Genomic DNA, 20,090 nt, shown 5'->3' on the forward strand with positions numbered 1-20,090 from the left:
CAGAGATAAAAGCCTGGGCCCAGGCAGTGTTGGTCAGTGCTGCTCAGCAGGCAGCACTGGACTGGACTGGATTACAGCTGATACAAGGTGTGAAGGAACAAGGGGTGGCTGTGGGCATGCACTTGCTGCCGCTGCCAGTGTTTATCTGCATGGCAGCAGGGCATTTGGGCGTTGCCAGGAAGGCGTTTTTATGTAGATTCCTCCTCTTTCAGCACTGCATTGTGGTGCAAGCAAAAGAAGCAAATCCTGTCTGGCTTCCTCTCCGGCCTTTATTCACCTCCCGTGTAGCTGTGAGTGTGTGAGCCTGCAGGGCCCCATGGAATTGCCTAGAAGTAGGCTGAATCGCTGCAAGGGCTGAACAGCAGTATCGGGCAGGCTCGGGCAACGCGCGGCCCGTTCGGGTTATCGCTTCTCGGCCTTTTGGCTAAGATCAAGTGTAGTATCTGTTCTTATCAGTTTAATATCTGATACGTCCCCTATCTGGGGACCATATATTAAATGGATTTTTAGAACAGGGAGATGGAAATAGAGCTTGCTCTGTCCACTCCACGCATTGACCTGGTATTGCAGTATTTCCAGGACCGGTGCACCCTTTCCTTATGTGTTGACTAAAAGCAGATTCCAAAAGTGTTTTTTGTCTTTGCTATTGTTTCTGTCTTTCTGAAGGGATCTCCCCTTTTAATCCCATTATTTCAACACCTGTTGGACAATGCATGAGTGATAATGAGCTCATTGATTAAATGCAATTAATGAATAGATTGCCACCTCTTGTTGTGTGTCGTCTGTGTTTCTGTGTTTCCGGCATTTCACATTGGAACACCTCATTCACCTTCCTTGTCTTCTCTCCGCCCTCCCTTTTAGGTAAGTTAAAGAGCTGCACCTGAGCCAGCCACTGATTGATTGATTGATTGATTGATTGATTGATTGATTGATTGATTGATTGATTGATTGATTGATTGATTGATTGATGCAGCACAACAGTCAAATAGTGGAGTGGAGTAGGGGAACAGCAAACAGCCAATAAAGCAGCCCGCCCGCTCGCCTGCCCGCCACAATGGACCTACCTGTGTACACTAGATGGATGTGATGGAATGTACTGTCGTCCCTACATTTCAAGAAGAAGTAAGAATTGCAGTTGCAACAAAGCCTTGCTTGCCTACAAAGAGAGCAGCAATTTGGATTTGTTACTATGTTACCTAGAAGAATAACAAACTGTGCAAGGATGGAGGTTGTAGGAGCAAGGAGAAGTTGTCTGTAAAGTTGGTGGATGCCTATTTTCCATTTTGCAGTCCCTTGTCTCCCTCTTGTGGCCTCCTGGAGGCAACTAGCTGTGCAAAAAAAAGACAGCCTGGCGGCCGGCTGTTGCAGTGTTGCCCTCTCAGGCAACACTGAGTGACTGACTGAGCCTCACCGTCTTATATAAAGTTCAGACGGAACTTTGCACGTGTCATAGTGGAGCCCTCAGGATTCCAGAGCCAGCTTTCTGACATCATAATGGGGCCTCAGAGATAAAAGCCTGGGCCCAGGCAGTGTTGGTCAGTGCTGCTCAGCAGGCAGCACTGGACTGGACTGGATTACAGCTGATACAAGGTGTGAAGGAACAAGGGGTGGCTGTGGGCATGCACTTGCTGCCGCTGCCAGTGTTTATCTGCATGGCAGCAGGGCATTTGGGCGTTGCCAGGAAGGCGTTTTTATATCGATTCCTCCTCTTTCAGCACTGCATTGTGGTGCAAGCAAAAGAAGCAAATCCTGTCTGGCTTCCTCTCCGGCCTTTATTCACCTCCCGTGTAGCTGTGAGTGTGTGAGCCTGCAGGGCCCCATGGAATTGCCTAGAAGTAGGCTGAATCGCTGCAAGGGCTGAACAGCAGTATCGGGCAGGCTCGGGCAACGCGCGGCCCGTTCGGGTTATCGCTTCTCGGCCTTTTGGCTAAGATCAAGTGTAGTATCTGTTCTTATCAGTTTAATATCTGATACGTCCCCTATCTGGGGACCATATATTAAATGGATTTTTAGAACAGGGAGATGGAAATAGAGCTTGCTCTGTCCACTCCACGCATTGACCTGGTATTGCAGTATTTCCAGGACCGGTGCACCCTTTCCTTATGTGTTGACTAAAAGCAGATTCCAAAAGTGTTTTTTGTCTTTGCTATTGTTTCTGTCTTTCTGAAGGGATCTCCCCTTTTAATCCCATTATTTCAACACCTGTTGGACAATGCATGAGTGATAATGAGCTCATTGATTAAATGCAATTAATGAATAGATTGCCACCTCTTGTTGTGTGTCGTCTGTGTTTCTGTGTTTCCGGCATTTCACATTGGAACACCTCATTCACCTTCCTTGTCTTCTCTCCGCCCTCCCTTTTAGGTAAGTTAAAGAGCTGCACCTGAGCCAGCCACTGATTGATTGATTGATTGATTGATTGATTGATTGATTGATTGATTGATTGATTGATTGATTGATTGATTGATGCAGCACAACAGTCAAATAGTGGAGTGGAGTAGGGGAACAGCAAACAGCCAATAAAGCAGCCCGCCCGCTCGCCTGCCCGCCACAATGGACCTACCTGTGTACACTAGATGGATGTGATGGAATGTACTGTCGTCCCTACATTTCAAGAAGAAGTAAGAATTGCAGTTGCAACAAAGCCTTGCTTGCCTACAAAGAGAGCAGCAATTTGGATTTGTTACTATGTTACCTAGAAGAATAACAAACTGTGCAAGGATGGAGGTTGTAGGAGCAAGGAGAAGTTGTCTGTAAAGTTGGTGGATGCCTATTTTCCATTTTGCAGTCCCTTGTCTCCCTCTTGTGGCCTCCTGGAGGCAACTAGCTGTGCAAAAAAAAGACAGCCTGGCGGCCGGCTGTTGCAGTGTTGCCCTCTCAGCAAAAACACTGAGTGACTGACTGAGCCTCACCGTCTTATATAAAGTTCAGACGGAACTTTGCACGTGTCATAGTGGAGCCCTCAGGATTCCAGAGCCAGCTTTCTGACATCATAATGGGGCCTCAGAGATAAAAGCCTGGGCCCAGGCAGTGTTGGTCAGTGCTGCTCAGCAGGCAGCACTGGACTGGACTGGATTACAGCTGATACAAGGTGTGAAGGAACAAGGGGTGGCTGTGGGCATGCACTTGCTGCCGCTGCCAGTGTTTATCTGCATGGCAGCAGGGCATTTGGGCGTTGCCAGGAAGGCGTTTTTATGTAGATTCCTCCTCTTTCAGCACTGCATTGTGGTGCAAGCAAAAGAAGCAAATCCTGTCTGGCTTCCTCTCCGGCCTTTATTCACCTCCCGTGTAGCTGTGAGTGTGTGAGCCTGCAGGGCCCCATGGAATTGCCTAGAAGTAGGCTGAATCGCTGCAAGGGCTGAACAGCAGTATCGGGCAGGCTCGGGCAACGCGCGGCCCGTTCGGGTTATCGCTTCTCGGCCTTTTGGCTAAGATCAAGTGTAGTATCTGTTCTTATCAGTTTAATATCTGATACGTCCCCTATCTGGGGACCATATATTAAATGGATTTTTAGAACAGGGAGATGGAAATAGAGCTTGCTCTGTCCACTCCACGCATTGACCTGGTATTGCAGTATTTCCAGGACCGGTGCACCCTTTCCTTATGTGTTGACTAAAAGCAGATTCCAAAAGTGTTTTTTGTCTTTGCTATTGTTTCTGTCTTTCTGAAGGGATCTCCCCTTTTAATCCCATTATTTCAACACCTGTTGGACAATGCATGAGTGATAATGAGCTCATTGATTAAATGCAATTAATGAATAGATTGCCACCTCTTGTTGTGTGTCGTCTGTGTTTCTGTGTTTCCGGCATTTCACATTGGAACACCTCATTCACCTTCCTTGTCTTCTCTCCGCCCTCCCTTTTAGGTAAGTTAAAGAGCTGCACCTGAGCCAGCCACTGATTGATTGATTGATTGATTGATTGATTGATTGATTGATTGATTGATTGATTGATTGATTGATGCAGCACAACAGTCAAATAGTGGAGTGGAGTAGGGGAACAGCAAACAGCCAATAAAGCAGCCCGCCCGCTCGCCTGCCCGCCACAATGGACCTACCTGTGTACACTAGATGGATGTGATGGAATGTACTGTCGTCCCTACATTTCAAGAAGAAGTAAGAATTGCAGTTGCAACAAAGCCTTGCTTGCCTACAAAGAGAGCAGCAATTTGGATTTGTTACTATGTTACCTAGAAGAATAACAAACTGTGCAAGGATGGAGGTTGTAGGAGCAAGGAGAAGTTGTCTGTAAAGTTGGTGGATGCCTATTTTCCATTTTGCAGTCCCTTGTCTCCCTCTTGTGGCCTCCTGGAGGCAACTAGCTGTGCAAAAAAAAGACAGCCTGGCGGCCGGCTGTTGCAGTGTTGCCCTCTCAGCAAAAACACTGAGTGACTGACTGAGCCTCACCGTCTTATATAAAGTTCAGACGGAACTTTGCACGTGTCATAGTGGAGCCCTCAGGATTCCAGAGCCAGCTTTCTGACATCATAATGGGGCCTCAGAGATAAAAGCCTGGGCCCAGGCAGTGTTGGTCAGTGCTGCTCAGCAGGCAGCACTGGACTGGACTGGATTACAGCTGATACAAGGTGTGAAGGAACAAGGGGTGGCTGTGGGCATGCACTTGCTGCCGCTGCCAGTGTTTATCTGCATGGCAGCAGGGCATTTGGGCGTTGCCAGGAAGGCGTTTTTATGTAGATTCCTCCTCTTTCAGCACTGCATTGTGGTGCAAGCAAAAGAAGCAAATCCTGTCTGGCTTCCTCTCCGGCCTTTATTCACCTCCCGTGTAGCTGTGAGTGTGTGAGCCTGCAGGGCCCCATGGAATTGCCTAGAAGTAGGCTGAATCGCTGCAAGGGCTGAACAGCAGTATCGGGCAGGCTCGGGCAACGCGCGGCCCGTTCGGGTTATCGCTTCTCGGCCTTTTGGCTAAGATCAAGTGTAGTATCTGTTCTTATCAGTTTAATATCTGATACGTCCCCTATCTGGGGACCATATATTAAATGGATTTTTAGAACAGGGAGATGGAAATAGAGCTTGCTCTGTCCACTCCACGCATTGACCTGGTATTGCAGTATTTCCAGGACCGGTGCACCCTTTCCTTATGTGTTGACTAAAAGCAGATTCCAAAAGTGTTTTTTGTCTTTGCTATTGTTTCTGTCTTTCTGAAGGGATCTCCCCTTTTAATCCCATTATTTCAACACCTGTTGGACAATGCATGAGTGATAATGAGCTCATTGATTAAATGCAATTAATGAATAGATTGACACCTCTTGTTGTGTGTCGTCTGTGTTTCTGTGTTTCCGGCATTTCACATTGGAACACCTCATTCACCTTCCTTGTCTTCTCTCCGCCCTCCCTTTTAGGTAAGTTAAAGAGCTGCACCTGAGCCAGCCACTGATTGATTGATTGATTGATTGATTGATTGATTGATTGATTGATTGATTGATTGATTGATTGATGCAGCACAACAGTCAAATAGTGGAGTGGAGTAGGGGAACAGCAAACAGCCAATAAAGCAGCCCGCCCGCTCGCCTGCCCGCCACAATGGACCTACCTGTGTACACTAGATGGATGTGATGGAATGTACTGTCGTCCCTACATTTCAAGAAGAAGTAAGAATTGCAGTTGCAACAAAGCCTTGCTTGCCTACAAAGAGAGCAGCAATTTGGATTTGTTACTATGTTACCTAGAAGAATAACAAACTGTGCAAGGATGGAGGTTGTAGGAGCAAGGAGAAGTTGTCTGTAAAGTTGGTGGATGCCTATTTTCCATTTTGCAGTCCCTTGTCTCCCTCTTGTGGCCTCCTGGAGGCAACTAGCTGTGCAAAAAAAAGACAGCCTGGCGGCCGGCTGTTGCAGTGTTGCCCTCTCAGGCAACACTGAGTGACTGACTGAGCCTCACCGTCTTATATAAAGTTCAGACGGAACTTTGCACGTGTCATAGTGGAGCCCTCAGGATTCCAGAGCCAGCTTTCTGACATCATAATGGGGCCTCAGAGATAAAAGCCTGGGCCCAGGCAGTGTTGGTCAGTGCTGCTCAGCAGGCAGCACTGGACTGGACTGGATTACAGCTGATACAAGGTGTGAAGGAACAAGGGGTGGCTGTGGGCATGCACTTGCTGCCGCTGCCAGTGTTTATCTGCATGGCAGCAGGGCATTTGGGCGTTGCCAGGAAGGCGTTTTTATGTCGATTCCTCCTCTTTCAGCACTGCATTGTGGTGCAAGCAAAAGAAGCAAATCCTGTCTGGCTTCCTCTCCGGCCTTTATTCACCTCCCGTGTAGCTGTGAGTGTGTGAGCCTGCAGGGCCCCATGGAATTGCCTAGAAGTAGGCTGAATCGCTGCAAGGGCTGAACAGCAGTATCGGGCAGGCTCGGGCAACGCGCGGCCCGTTCGGGTTATCGCTTCTCGGCCTTTTGGCTAAGATCAAGTGTAGTATCTGTTCTTATCAGTTTAATATCTGATACGTCCCCTATCTGGGGACCATATATTAAATGGATTTTTAGAACAGGGAGATGGAAATAGAGCTTGCTCTGTCCACTCCACGCATTGACCTGGTATTGCAGTATTTCCAGGACCGGTGCACCCTTTCCTTATGTGTTGACTAAAAGCAGATTCCAAAAGTGTTTTTTGTCTTTGCTATTGTTTCTGTCTTTCTGAAGGGATCTCCCCTTTTAATCCCATTATTTCAACACCTGTTGGACAATGCATGAGTGATAATGAGCTCATTGATTAAATGCAATTAATGAATAGATTGCCACCTCTTGTTGTGTGTCGTCTGTGTTTCTGTGTTTCCGGCATTTCACATTGGAACACCTCATTCACCTTCCTTGTCTTCTCTCCGCCCTCCCTTTTAGGTAAGTTAAAGAGCTGCACCTGAGCCAGCCACTGATTGATTGATTGATTGATTGATTGATTGATTGATTGATTGATTGATTGATTGATTGATTGATTGATTGATGCAGCACAACAGTCAAATAGTGGAGTGGAGTAGGGGAACAGCAAACAGCCAATAAAGCAGCCCGCCCGCTCGCCTGCCCGCCACAATGGACCTACCTGTGTACACTAGATGGATGTGATGGAATGTACTGTCGTCCCTACATTTCAAGAAGAAGTAAGAATTGCAGTTGCAACAAAGCCTTGCTTGCCTACAAAGAGAGCAGCAATTTGGATTTGTTACTATGTTACCTAGAAGAATAACAAACTGTGCAAGGATGGAGGTTGTAGGAGCAAGGAGAAGTTGTCTGTAAAGTTGGTGGATGCCTATTTTCCATTTTGCAGTCCCTTGTCTCCCTCTTGTGGCCTCCTGGAGGCAACTAGCTGTGCAAAAAAAAGACAGCCTGGCGGCCGGCTGTTGCAGTGTTGCCCTCTCAGGCAACACTGAGTGACTGACTGAGCCTCACCGTCTTATATAAAGTTCAGACGGAACTTTGCACGTGTCATAGTGGAGCCCTCAGGATTCCAGAGCCAGCTTTCTGACATCATAATGGGGCCTCAGAGATAAAAGCCTGGGCCCAGGCAGTGTTGGTCAGTGCTGCTCAGCAGGCAGCACTGGACTGGACTGGATTACAGCTGATACAAGGTGTGAAGGAACAAGGGGTGGCTGTGGGCATGCACTTGCTGCCGCTGCCAGTGTTTATCTGCATGGCAGCAGGGCATTTGGGCGTTGCCAGGAAGGCGTTTTTATGTAGATTCCTCCTCTTTCAGCACTGCATTGTGGTGCAAGCAAAAGAAGCAAATCCTGTCTGGCTTCCTCTCCGGCCTTTATTCACCTCCCGTGTAGCTGTGAGTGTGTGAGCCTGCAGGGCCCCATGGAATTGCCTAGAAGTAGGCTGAATCGCTGCAAGGGCTGAACAGCAGTATCGGGCAGGCTCGGGCAACGCGCGGCCCGTTCGGGTTATCGCTTCTCGGCCTTTTGGCTAAGATCAAGTGTAGTATCTGTTCTTATCAGTTTAATATCTGATACGTCCCCTATCTGGGGACCATATATTAAATGGATTTTTAGAACAGGGAGATGGAAATAGAGCTTGCTCTGTCCACTCCACGCATTGACCTGGTATTGCAGTATTTCCAGGACCGGTGCACCCTTTCCTTATGTGTTGACTAAAAGCAGATTCCAAAAGTGTTTTTTGTCTTTGCTATTGTTTCTGTCTTTCTGAAGGGATCTCCCCTTTTAATCCCATTATTTCAACACCTGTTGGACAATGCATGAGTGATAATGAGCTCATTGATTAAATGCAATTAATGAATAGATTGCCACCTCTTGTTGTGTGTCGTCTGTGTTTCTGTGTTTCCGGCATTTCACATTGGAACACCTCATTCACCTTCCTTGTCTTCTCTCCGCCCTCCCTTTTAGGTAAGTTAAAGAGCTGCACCTGAGCCAGCCACTGATTGATTGATTGATTGATTGATTGATTGATTGATTGATTGATTGATTGATTGATTGATTGATGCAGCACAACAGTCAAATAGTGGAGTGGAGTAGGGGAACAGCAAACAGCCAATAAAGCAGCCCGCCCGCTCGCCTGCCCGCCACAATGGACCTACCTGTGTACACTAGATGGATGTGATGGAATGTACTGTCGTCCCTACATTTCAAGAAGAAGTAAGAATTGCAGTTGCAACAAAGTCTTGCTTGCCTACAAAGAGAGCAGCAATTTGGATTTGTTACTATGTTACCTAGAAGAATAACAAACTGTGCAAGGATGGAGGTTGTAGGAGCAAGGAGAAGTTGTCTGTAAAGTTGGTGGATGCCTATTTTCCATTTTGCAGTCCCTTGTCTCCCTCTTGTGGCCTCCTGGAGGCAACTAGCTGTGCAAAAAAAAGACAGCCTGGCGGCCGGCTGTTGCAGTGTTGCCCTCTCAGGCAACACTGAGTGACTGACTGAGCCTCACCGTCTTATATAAAGTTCAGACGGAACTTTGCACGTGTCATAGTGGAGCCCTCAGGATTCCAGAGCCAGCTTTCTGACATCATAATGGGGCCTCAGAGATAAAAGCCTGGGCCCAGGCAGTGTTGGTCAGTGCTGCTCAGCAGGCAGCACTGGACTGGACTGGATTACAGCTGATACAAGGTGTGAAGGAACAAGGGGTGGCTGTGGGCATGCACTTGCTGCCGCTGCCAGTGTTTATCTGCATGGCAGCAGGGCATTTGGGCGTTGCCAGGAAGGCGTTTTTATGTAGATTCCTCCTCTTTCAGCACTGCATTGTGGTGCAAGCAAAAGAAGCAAATCCTGTCTGGCTTCCTCTCCGGCCTTTATTCACCTCCCGTGTAGCTGTGAGTGTGTGAGCCTGCAGGGCCCCATGGAATTGCCTAGAAGTAGGCTGAATCGCTGCAAGGGCTGAACGGCAGGCTCGGGCAACGCGCGGCCCGTTCGGGTTATCGCTTCTCGGCCTTTTGGCTAAGATCAAGTGTAGTATCTGTTCTTATCAGTTTAATATCTGATACGTCCCCTATCTGGGGACCATATATTAAATGGATTTTTAGAACAGGGAGATGGAAATAGAGCTTGCTCTGTCCACTCCACGCATTGACCTGGTATTGCAGTATTTCCAGGACCGGTGCACCCTTTCCTTATGTGTTGACTAAAAGCAGATTCCAAAAGTGTTTTTTGTCTTTGCTATTGTTTCTGTCTTTCTGAAGGGATCTCCCCTTTTAATCCCATTATTTCAACACCTGTTGGACAATGCATGAGTGATAATGAGCTCATTGATTAAATGCAATTAATGAATAGATTGCCACCTCTTGTTGTGTGTCGTCTGTGTTTCTGTGTTTCCGGCATTTCACATTGGAACACCTCATTCACCTTCCTTGTCTTCTCTCCGCCCTCCCTTTTAGGTAAGTTAAAGAGCTGCACCTGAGCCAGCCACTGATTGATTGATTGATTGATTGATTGATTGATTGATTGATTGATTGATGCAGCACAACAGTCAAATAGTGGAGTGGAGTAGGGGAACAGCAAACAGCCAATAAAGCAGCCCGCCCGCTCGCCTGCCCGCCACAATGGACCTACCTGTGTACACTAGATGGATGTGATGGAATGTACTGTTGTCCCTACATTTCAAGAAGAAGTAAGAATTGCAGTTGCAACAAAGCCTTGCTTGCCTACAAAGAGAGCAGCAATTTGGATTTGTTACTATGTTACCTAGAAGAATAACAAACTGTGCAAGGATGGAGGTTGTAGAAGCAAGGAGAAGTTGTCTGTAAAGTTGGTGGATGCCTATTTTCCATTTTGCAGTCCCTTGTCTCCCTCTTGTGGCCTCCTGGAGGCAACTAGCTGTGCAAAAAAAAGACAGCCTGGCGGCCGGCTGTTGCAGTGTTGCCCTCTCAGGCAACACTGAGTGACTGACTGAGCCTCACCGTCTTATATAAAGTTCAGACGGAACTTTGCACGTGTCATAGTGGAGCCCTCAGGATTCCAGAGCCAGCTTTCTGACATCATAATGGGGCCTCAGAGATAAAAGCCTGGGCCCAGGCAGTGTTGGTCAGTGCTGCTCAGCAGGCAGCACTGGACTGGACTGGATTACAGCTGATACAAGGTGTGAAGGAACAAGGGGTGGCTGTGGGCATGCACTTGCTGCCGCTGCCAGTGTTTATCTGCATGGCAGCAGGGCATTTGGGCGTTGCCAGGAAGGCGTTTTTATGTCGATTCCTCCTCTTTCAGCACTGCATTGTGGTGCAAGCAAAAGAAGCAAATCCTGTCTGGCTTCCTCTCCGGCCTTTATTCACCTCCCGTGTAGCTGTGAGTGTGTGAGCCTGCAGGGCCCCATGGAATTGCCTAGAAGTAGGCTGAATCGCTGCAAGGGCTGAACAGCAGTATCGGGCAGGCTCGGGCAACGCGCGGCCCGTTCGGGTTATCGCTTCTCGGCCTTTTGGCTAAGATCAAGTGTAGTATCTGTTCTTATCAGTTTAATATCTGATACGTCCCCTATCTGGGGACCATATATTAAATGGATTTTTAGAACAGGGAGATGGAAATAGAGCTTGCTCTGTCCACTCCACGCATTGACCTGGTATTGCAGTATTTCCAGGACCGGTGCACCCTTTCCTTATGTGTTGACTAAAAGCAGATTCCAAAAGTGTTTTTTGTCTTTGCTATTGTTTCTGTCTTTCTGAAGGGATCTCCCCTTTTAATCCCATTATTTCAACACCTGTTGGACAATGCATGAGTGATAATGAGCTCATTGATTAAATGCAATTAATGAATAGATTGCCACCTCTTGTTGTGTGTCGTCTGTGTTTCTGTGTTTCCGGCATTTCACATTGGAACACCTCATTCACCTTCCTTGTCTTCTCTCCGCCCTCCCTTTTAGGTAAGTTAAAGAGCTGCACCTGAGCCAGCCACTGATTGATTGATTGATTGATTGATTGATTGATTGATTGATTGATTGATTGATTGATTGATTGATTGATGCAGCACAACAGTCAAATAGTGGAGTTGAGTAGGGGAACAGCAAACAGCCAATAAAGCAGCCCGCCCGCTCGCCTGCCCGCCACAATGGACCTACCTGTGTACACTAGATGGATGTGATGGAATGTACTGTCGTCCCTACATTTCAAGAAGAAGTAAGAATTGCAGTTGCAACAAAGCCTTGCTTGCCTACAAAGAGAGCAGCAATTTGGATTTGTTACTATGTTACCTAGAAGAATAACAAACTGTGCAAGGATGGAGGTTGTAGGAGCAAGGAGAAGTTGTCTGTAAAGTTGGTGGATGCCTATTTTCCATTTTGCAGTCCCTTGTCTCCCTCTTGTGGCCTCCTGGAGGCAACTAGCTGTGCAAAAAAAAGACAGCCTGGCGGCCGGCTGTTGCAGTGTTGCCCTCTCAGGCAACACTGAGTGACTGACTGAGCCTCACCGTCTTATATAAAGTTCAGACGGAACTTTGCACGTGTCATAGTGGAGCCCTCAGGATTCCAGAGCCAGCTTTCTGACATCATAATGGGGCCTCAGAGATAAAAGCCTGGGCCCAGGCAGTGTTGGTCAGTGCTGCTCAGCAGGCAGCACTGGACTGGACTGGATTACAGCTGATACAAGGTGTGAAGGAACAAGGGGTGGCTGTGGGCATGCACTTGCTGCCGCTGCCAGTGTTTATCTGCATGGCAGCAGGGCATTTGGGCGTTGCCAGGAAGGCGTTTTTATGTAGATTCCTCCTCTTTCAGCACTGCATTGTGGTGCAAGCAAAAGAAGCAAATCCTGTCTGGCTTCCTCTCCGGCCTTTATTCACCTCCCGTGTAGCTGTGAGTGTGTGAGCCTGCAGGGCCCCATGGAATTGCCTAGAAGTAGGCTGAATCGCTGCAAGGGCTGAACAGCAGTATCGGGCAGGCTCGGGCAACGCGCGGCCCGTTCGGGTTATCGCTTCTCGGCCTTTTGGCTAAGATCAAGTGTAGTATCTGTTCTTATCAGTTTAATATCTGATACGTCCCCTATCTGGGGACCATATATTAAATGGATTTTTAGAACAGGGAGATGGAAATAGAGCTTGCTCTGTCCACTCCACGCATTGACCTGGTATTGCAGTATTTCCAGGACCGGTGCACCCTTTCCTTATGTGTTGACTAAAAGCAGATTCCAAAAGTGTTTTTTGTCTTTGCTATTGTTTCTGTCTTTCTGAAGGGATCTCCCCTTTTAATCCCATTATTTCAACACCTGTTGGACAATGCATGAGTGATAATGAGCTCATTGATTAAATGCAATTAATGAATAGATTGCCACCTCTTGTTGTGTGTCGTCTGTGTTTCTGTGTTTCCGGCATTTCACATTGGAACACCTCATTCACCTTCCTTGTCTTCTCTCCGCCCTCCCTTTTAGGTAAGTTAAAGAGCTGCACCTGAGCCAGCCACTGATTGATTGATTGATTGATTGATTGATTGATTGATTGATTGATTGATTGATTGATTGATTGATGCAGCACAACAGTCAAATAGTGGAGTGGAGTAGGGGAACAGCAAACAGCCAATAAAGCAGCCCGCCCGCTCGCCTGCCCGCCACAATGGACCTACCTGTGTACACTAGATGGATGTGATGGAATGTACTGTCGTCCCTACATTTCAAGAAGAAGTAAGAATTGCAGTTGCAACAAAGCCTTGCTTGCCTACAAAGAGAGCAGCAATTTGGATTTGTTACTATGTTACCTAGAAGAATAACAAACTGTGCAAGGATGGAGGTTGTAGGAGCAAGGAGAAGTTGTCTGTAAAGTTGGTGGATGCCTATTTTCCATTTTGCAGTCCCTTGTCTCCCTCTTGTGGCCTCCTGGAGGCAACTAGCTGTGCAAAAAAAAGACAGCCTGGCGGCCGGCTGTTGCAGTGTTGCCCTCTCAGGCAACACTGAGTGACTGACTGAGCCTCACCGTCTTATATAAAGTTCAGACGGAACTTTGCACGTGTCATAGTGGAGCCCTCAGGATTCCAGAGCCAGCTTTCTGACATCATAATGGGGCCTCAGAGATAAAAGCCTGGGCCCAGGCAGTGTTGGTCAGTGCTGCTCAGCAGGCAGCACTGGACTGGATTACAGCTGATACAAGGTGTGAAGGAACAAGGGGTGGCTGTGGGCATGCACTTGCTGCCGCTGCCAGTGTTTATCTGCATGGCAGCAGGGCATTTGGGCGTTGCCAGGAAGGCGTTTTTATGTAGATTCCTCCTCTTTCAGCACTGCATTGTGGTGCAAGCAAAAGAAGCAAATCCTGTCTGGCTTCCTCTCCGGCCTTTATTCACCTCCCGTGTAGCTGTGAGTGTGTGAGCCTGCAGGGCCCCATGGAATTGCCTAGAAGTAGGCTGAATCGCTGCAAGGGCTGAACAGCAGTATCGGGCAGGCTCGGGCAACGCGCGGCCCGTTCGGGTTATCGCTTCTCGGCCTTTTGGCTAAGATCAAGTGTAGTATCTGTTCTTATCAGTTTAATATCTGATACGTCCCCTATCTGGGGACCATATATTAAATGGATTTTTAGAACAGGGAGATGGAAATAGAGCTTGCTCTGTCCACTCCACGCATTGACCTGGTATTGCAGTATTTCCAGGACCGTTGCACCCTTTCCTTATGTGTTGACTAAAAGCAGATTCCAAAAGTGTTTTTTGTCTTTGCTATTGTTTCTGTCTTTCTGAAGGGATCTCCCCTTTTAATCCCATTATTTCAACACCTGTTGGACAATGCATGAGTGATAATGAGCTCATTGATTAAATGCAATTAATGAATAGATTGCCACCTCTTGTTGTGTGTCGTCTGTGTTTCTGTTTTTCCGGCATTTCACATTGGAACACCTCATTCACCTTCCTTGTCTTCTCTCCGCCCTCCCTTTTAGGTAAGTTAAAGAGCTGCACCTGAGCCAGCCACTGATTGATTGATTGATTGATTGATTGATTGATTGATTGATTGATTGATTGATTGATTGATTGATGCAGCACAACAGTCAAATAGTGGAGTGGAGTAGGGGAACAGCAAACAGCCAATAAAGCAGCCCGCCCGCTCGCCTGCCCGCCACAATGGACCTACCTGTGTACACTAGATGGATGTGATGGAATGTACTGTCGTCCCTACATTTCAAGAAGAAGTAAGAATTGCAGTTGCAACAAAGCCTTGCTTGCCTACAAAGAGAGCAGCAATTTGGATTTGTTACTATGTTACCTAGAAGAATAACAAACTGTGCAAGGGTGGAGGTTGTAGGAGCAAGGAGAAGTTGTCTGTAAAGTTGGTGGATGCCTATTTTCCATTTTGCAGTCCCTTGTCTCCCTCTTGTGGCCTCCTGGAGGCAACTAGCTGTGCAAAAAAAAGACAGCCTGGCGGCCGGCTGTTGCAGTGTTGCCCTCTCAGGCAACACTGAGTGACTGACTGAGCCTCACCGTCTTATATAAAGTTCAGACGGAACTTTGCACGTGTCATAGTGGAGCCCTCAGGATTCCAGAGCCAGCTTTCTGACATCATAATGGGGCCTCAGAGATAAAAGCCTGGGCCCAGGCAGTGTTGGTCAGTGCTGCTCAGCAGGCAGCACTGGACTGGACTGGATTACAGCTGATACAAGGTGTGAAGGAACAAGGGGTGGCTGTGGGCATGCACTTGCTGCCGCTGCCAGTGTTTATCTGCATGGCAGCAGGGCATTTGGGCGTTGCCAGGAAGGCGTTTTTATGTAGATTCCTCCTCTTTCAGCACTGCATTGTGGTGCAAGCAAAAGAAGCAAATCCTGTCTGGCTTCCTCTCCGGCCTTTATTCACCTCCCGTGTAGCTGTGAGTGTGTGAGCCTGCAGGGCCCCATGGAATTGCCTAGAAGTAGGCTGAATCGCTGCAAGGGCTGAACGGCAGGCTCGGGCAACGCGCGGCCCGTTCGGGTTATCGCTTCTCGGCCTTTTGGCTAAGATCAAGTGTAGTATCTGTTCTTATCAGTTTAATATCTGATACGTCCCCTATCTGGGGACCATATATTAAATGGATTTTTAGAACAGGGAGATGGAAATAGAGCTTGCTCTGTCCACTCCACGCATTGACCTGGTATTGCAGTATTTCCAGGACCGGTGCACCCTTTCCTTATGTGTTGACTAAAAGCAGATTCCAAAAGTGTTTTTTGTCTTTGCTATTGTTTCTGTCTTTCTGAAGGGATCTCCCCTTTTAATCCCATTATTTCAACACCTGTTGGACAATGCATGAGTGATAATGAGCTCATTGATTAAATGCAATTAATGAATAGATTGCCACCTCTTGTTGTGTGTCGTCTGTGTTTCTGTGTTTCCGGCATTTCACATTGGAACACCTCATTCACCTTCCTTGTCTTCTCTCCGCCCTCCCTTTTAGGTAAGTTAAAGAGCTGCACCTGAGCCAGCCACTGATTGATTGATTGATTGATTGATTGATTGATTGATTGATTGATTGATTGATTGATTGATGCAGCACAACAGTCAAATAGTGGAGTGGAGTAGGGGAACAGCAAACAGCCAATAAAGCAGCCCGCCCGCTCGCCTGCCCGCCACAATGGACCTACCTGTGTACACTAGATGGATGTGATGGAATGTACTGTTGTCCCTACATTTCAAGAAGAAGTAAGAATTGCAGTTGCAACAAAGCCTTGCTTGCCTACAAAGAGAGCAGCAATTTGGATTTGTTACTATGTTACCTAGAAGAATAACAAACTGTGCAAGGATGGAGGTTGTAGAAGCAAGGAGAAGTTGTCTGTAAAGTTGGTGGATGCCTATTTTCCATTTTGCAGTCCCTTGTCTCCCTCTTGTGGCCTCCTGGAGGCAACTAGCTGTGCAAAAAAAAGACAGCCTGGCGGCCGGCTGTTGCAGTGTTGCCCTCTCAGGCAACACTGAGTGACTGACTGAGCCTCACCGTCTTATATAAAGTTCAGACGGAACTTTGCACGTGTCATAGTGGAGCCCTTAGGATTCCAGAGCCAGCTTTCTGACATCATAATGGGGCCTCAGAGATAAAAGCCTGGGCCCAGGCAGTGTTGGTCAGTGCTGCTCAGCAGGCAGCACTGGACTGGACTGGATTACAGCTGATACAAGGTGTGAAGGAACAAGGGGTGGCTGTGGGCATGCACTTGCTGCCGCTGCCAGTGTTTATCTGCATGGCAGCAGGGCATTTGGGCGTTGCCAGGAAGGCGTTTTTATGTAGATTCCTCCTCTTTCAGCACTGCATTGTGGTGCAAGCAAAAGAAGCAAATCCTGTCTGGCTTCCTCTCCGGCCTTTATTCACCTCCCGTGTAGCTGTGAGTGTGTGAGCCTGCAGGGCCCCATGGAATTGCCTAGAAGTAGGCTGAATCGCTGCAAGGGCTGAACAGCAGTATCGGGCAGGCTCGGGCAACGCGCGGCCCGTTCGGGTTATCGCTTCTCGGCCTTTTGGCTAAGATCAAGTGTAGTATCTGTTCTTATCAGTTTAATATCTGATACGTCCCCTATCTGGGGACCATATATTAAATGGATTTTTAGAACAGGGAGATGGAAATAGAGCTTGCTCTGTCCACTCCACGCATTGACCTGGTATTGCAGTATTTCCAGGACCGGTGCACCCTTTCCTTATGTGTTGACTAAAAGCAGATTCCAAAAGTGTTTTTTGTCTTTGCTATTGTTTCTGTCTTTCTGAAGGGATCTCCCCTTTTAATCCCATTATTTCAACACCTGTTGGACAATGCATGAGTGATAATGAGCTCATTGATTAAATGCAATTAATGAATAGATTGCCACCTCTTGTTGTGTGTCGTCTGTGTTTCTGTGTTTCCGGCATTTCACATTGGAACACCTCATTCACCTTCCTTGTCTTCTCTCCGCCCTCCCTTTTAGGTAAGTTAAAGAGCTGCACCTGAGCCAGCCACTGATTGATTGATTGATTGATTGATTGATTGATTGATTGATGCAGCACAACAGTCAAATAGTGGAGTTGAGTAGGGGAACAGCAAACAGCCAATAAAGCAGCCCGCCCGCTCGCCTGCCCGCCACAATGGACCTACCTGTGTACACTAGATGGATGTGATGGAATGTACTGTCGTCCCTACATTTCAAGAAGAAGTAAGAATTGCAGTTGCAACAAAGCCTTGCTTGCCTACAAAGAGAGCAGCAATTTGGATTTGTTACTATGTTACCTAGAAGAATAACAAACTGTGCAAGGATGGAGGTTGTAGGAGCAAGGAGAAGTTGTCTGTAAAGTTGGTGGATGCCTATTTTCCATTTTGCAGTCCCTTGTCTCCCTCTTGTGGCCTCCTGGAGGCAACTAGCTGTGCAAAAAAAAGACAGCCTGGCGGCCGGCTGTTGCAGTGTTGCCCTCTCAGGCAACACTGAGTGACTGACTGAGCCTCACCGTCTTATATAAAGTTCAGACGGAACTTTGCACGTGTCATAGTGGAGCCCTCAGGATTCCAGAGCCAGCTTTCTGACATCATAATGGGGCCTCAGAGATAAAAGCCTGGGCCCAGGCAGTGTTGGTCAGTGCTGCTCAGCAGGCAGCACTGGACTGGACTGGATTACAGCTGATACAAGGTGTGAAGGAACAAGGGGTGGCTGTGGGCATGCACTTGCTGCCGCTGCCAGTGTTTATCTGCATGGCAGCAGGGCATTTGGGCGTTGCCAGGAAGGCGTTTTTATGTAGATTCCTCCTCTTTCAGCACTGCATTGTGGTGCAAGCAAAAGAAGCAAATCCTGTCTGGCTTCCTCTCCGGCCTTTATTCACCTCCCGTGTAGCTGTGAGTGTGTGAGCCTGCAGGGCCCCATGGAATTGCCTAGAAGTAGGCTGAATCGCTGCAAGGGCTGAACAGCAGTATCGGGCAGGCTCGGGCAACGCGCGGCCCGTTCGGGTTATCGCTTCTCGGCCTTTTGGCTAAGATCAAGTGTAGTATCTGTTCTTATCAGTTTAATATCTGATACGTCCCCTATCTGGGGACCATATATTAAATGGATTTTTAGAACAGGGAGATGGAAATAGAGCTTGCTCTGTCCACTCCACGCATTGACCTGGTATTGCAGTATTTCCAGGACCGGTGCACCCTTTCCTTATGTGTTGACTAAAAGCAGATTCCAAAAGTGTTTTTTGTCTTTGCTATTGTTTCTGTCTTTCTGAAGGGATCTCCCCTTTTAATCCCATTATTTCAACACCTGTTGGACAATGCATGAGTGATAATGAGCTCATTGATTAAATGCAATTAATGAATAGATTGCCACCTCTTGTTGTGTGTCGTCTGTGTTTCTGTGTTTCCGGCATTTCACATTGGAACACCTCATTCACCTTCCTTGTCTTCTCTCCGCCCTCCCTTTTAGGTAAGTTAAAGAGCTGCACCTGAGCCAGCCACTGATTGATTGATTGATTGATTGATTGATTGATTGATTGATTGATTGATGCAGCACAACAGTCAAATAGTGGAGTGGAGTAGGGGAACAGCAAACAGCCAATAAAGCAGCCCGCCCGCTCGCCTGCCCGCCACAATGGACCTACCTGTGTACACTAGATGGATGTGATGGAATGTACTGTCGTCCCTACATTTCAAGAAGAAGTAAGAATTGCAGTTGCAACAAAGCCTTGCTTGCCTACAAAGAGAGCAGCAATTTGGATTTGTTACTATGTTACCTAGAAGAATAACAAACTGTGCAAGGATGGAGGTTGTAGGAGCAAGGAGAAGTTGTCTGTAAAGTTGGTGGATGCCTATTTTCCATTTTGCAGTCCCTTGTCTCCCTCTTGTGGCCTCCTGGAGGCAACTAGCTGTGCAAAAAAAAGACAGCCTGGCGGCCGGCTGTTGCAGTGTTGCCCTCTCAGGCAACACTGAGTGACTGACTGAGCCTCACCGTCTTATATAAAGTTCAGACGGAACTTTGCACGTGTCATAGTGGAGCCCTCAGGATTCCAGAGCCAGCTTTCTGACATCATAATGGGGCCTCAGAGATAAAAGCCTGGGCCCAGGCAGTGTTGGTCAGTGCTGCTCAGCAGGCAGCACTGGACTGGACTGGATTACAGCTGATACAAGGTGTGAAGGAACAAGGGGTGGCTGTGGGCATGCACTTGCTGCCGCTGCCAGTGTTTATCTGCATGGCAGCAGGGCATTTGGGCGTTGCCAGGAAGGCGTTTTTATGTAGATTCCTCCTCTTTCAGCACTGCATTGTGGTGCAAGCAAAAGAAGCAAATCCTGTCTGGCTTCCTCTCCGGCCTTTATTCACCTCCCGTGTAGCTGTGAGTGTGTGAGCCTGCAGGGCCCCATGGAATTGCCTAGAAGTAGGCTGAATCGCTGCAAGGGCTGAACAGCAGTATCGGGCAGGCTCGGGCAACGCGCGGCCCGTTCGGGTTATCGCTTCTCGGCCTTTTGGCTAAGATCAAGTGTAGTATCTGTTCTTATCAGTTTAATATCTGATACGTCCCCTATCTGGGGACCATATATTAAATGGATTTTTAGAACAGGGAGATGGAAATAGAGCTTGCTCTGTCCACTCCACGCATTGACCTGGTATTGCAGTATTTCCAGGACCGGTGCACCCTTTCCTTATGTGTTGACTAAAAGCAGATTCCAAAAGTGTTTTTTGTCTTTGCTATTGTTTCTGTCTTTCTGAAGGGATCTCCCCTTTTAAACCCATTATTTCAACACCTGTTGGACAATGCATGAGTGATAATGAGCTCATTGATTAAATGCAATTAATGAATA

At 47.6% G+C, this 20,090-nt stretch overlaps 14 non-coding genes across 14 annotated transcripts; all 14 read left to right on the forward strand.

Moving 5' to 3' along the window:
• Positions 1-404: 404 nt before the first annotated feature.
• Positions 405-595, forward strand: LOC142687384 (U2 spliceosomal RNA). Its single transcript, XR_012856613.1, has one exon. It is a non-coding gene; the product is annotated as a U2 spliceosomal RNA (small nuclear RNA).
• A 1,312-nt stretch (positions 596-1,907) lies between these two features.
• Positions 1,908-2,098, forward strand: LOC142687385 (U2 spliceosomal RNA). The gene has a single exon (XR_012856614.1). It is a non-coding gene; the product is annotated as a U2 spliceosomal RNA (small nuclear RNA).
• A 1,310-nt stretch (positions 2,099-3,408) lies between these two features.
• LOC142687386 (U2 spliceosomal RNA) lies at positions 3,409-3,599 on the forward strand. The gene has a single exon (XR_012856615.1). It is a non-coding gene; the product is annotated as a U2 spliceosomal RNA (small nuclear RNA).
• A 1,302-nt stretch (positions 3,600-4,901) lies between these two features.
• Positions 4,902-5,092, forward strand: LOC142687387 (U2 spliceosomal RNA). The gene has a single exon (XR_012856616.1). It is a non-coding gene; the product is annotated as a U2 spliceosomal RNA (small nuclear RNA).
• A 1,300-nt stretch (positions 5,093-6,392) lies between these two features.
• LOC142687388 (U2 spliceosomal RNA) lies at positions 6,393-6,583 on the forward strand. The gene has a single exon (XR_012856617.1). It is a non-coding gene; the product is annotated as a U2 spliceosomal RNA (small nuclear RNA).
• A 1,308-nt stretch (positions 6,584-7,891) lies between these two features.
• On the forward strand, positions 7,892-8,082 carry LOC142687390 (U2 spliceosomal RNA). Its single transcript, XR_012856619.1, has one exon. It is a non-coding gene; the product is annotated as a U2 spliceosomal RNA (small nuclear RNA).
• A 1,290-nt stretch (positions 8,083-9,372) lies between these two features.
• On the forward strand, positions 9,373-9,563 carry LOC142687392 (U2 spliceosomal RNA). Its single transcript, XR_012856620.1, has one exon. It is a non-coding gene; the product is annotated as a U2 spliceosomal RNA (small nuclear RNA).
• A 1,284-nt stretch (positions 9,564-10,847) lies between these two features.
• Positions 10,848-11,038, forward strand: LOC142687393 (U2 spliceosomal RNA). The gene has a single exon (XR_012856621.1). It is a non-coding gene; the product is annotated as a U2 spliceosomal RNA (small nuclear RNA).
• Positions 11,039-12,342: 1,304 nt separating this feature from the next.
• On the forward strand, positions 12,343-12,533 carry LOC142687394 (U2 spliceosomal RNA). The gene has a single exon (XR_012856622.1). It is a non-coding gene; the product is annotated as a U2 spliceosomal RNA (small nuclear RNA).
• Positions 12,534-13,828: 1,295 nt separating this feature from the next.
• LOC142687506 (U2 spliceosomal RNA) lies at positions 13,829-14,019 on the forward strand. The gene has a single exon (XR_012856724.1). It is a non-coding gene; the product is annotated as a U2 spliceosomal RNA (small nuclear RNA).
• Positions 14,020-15,309: 1,290 nt separating this feature from the next.
• Positions 15,310-15,500, forward strand: LOC142687395 (U2 spliceosomal RNA). The gene has a single exon (XR_012856623.1). It is a non-coding gene; the product is annotated as a U2 spliceosomal RNA (small nuclear RNA).
• A 1,296-nt stretch (positions 15,501-16,796) lies between these two features.
• LOC142687396 (U2 spliceosomal RNA) lies at positions 16,797-16,987 on the forward strand. The gene has a single exon (XR_012856624.1). It is a non-coding gene; the product is annotated as a U2 spliceosomal RNA (small nuclear RNA).
• Positions 16,988-18,263: 1,276 nt separating this feature from the next.
• LOC142687397 (U2 spliceosomal RNA) lies at positions 18,264-18,454 on the forward strand. Its single transcript, XR_012856625.1, has one exon. It is a non-coding gene; the product is annotated as a U2 spliceosomal RNA (small nuclear RNA).
• Positions 18,455-19,738: 1,284 nt separating this feature from the next.
• Positions 19,739-19,929, forward strand: LOC142687398 (U2 spliceosomal RNA). The gene has a single exon (XR_012856626.1). It is a non-coding gene; the product is annotated as a U2 spliceosomal RNA (small nuclear RNA).
• Positions 19,930-20,090: the final 161 nt, after the last annotated feature.

This window comes from Rhinoderma darwinii (genome assembly GCF_050947455.1).
Source record: "Rhinoderma darwinii isolate aRhiDar2 chromosome 5 unlocalized genomic scaffold, aRhiDar2.hap1 SUPER_5_unloc_23, whole genome shotgun sequence".
In the NCBI taxonomy this organism is placed as follows: domain Eukaryota; kingdom Metazoa; phylum Chordata; class Amphibia; order Anura; family Rhinodermatidae; genus Rhinoderma; species Rhinoderma darwinii.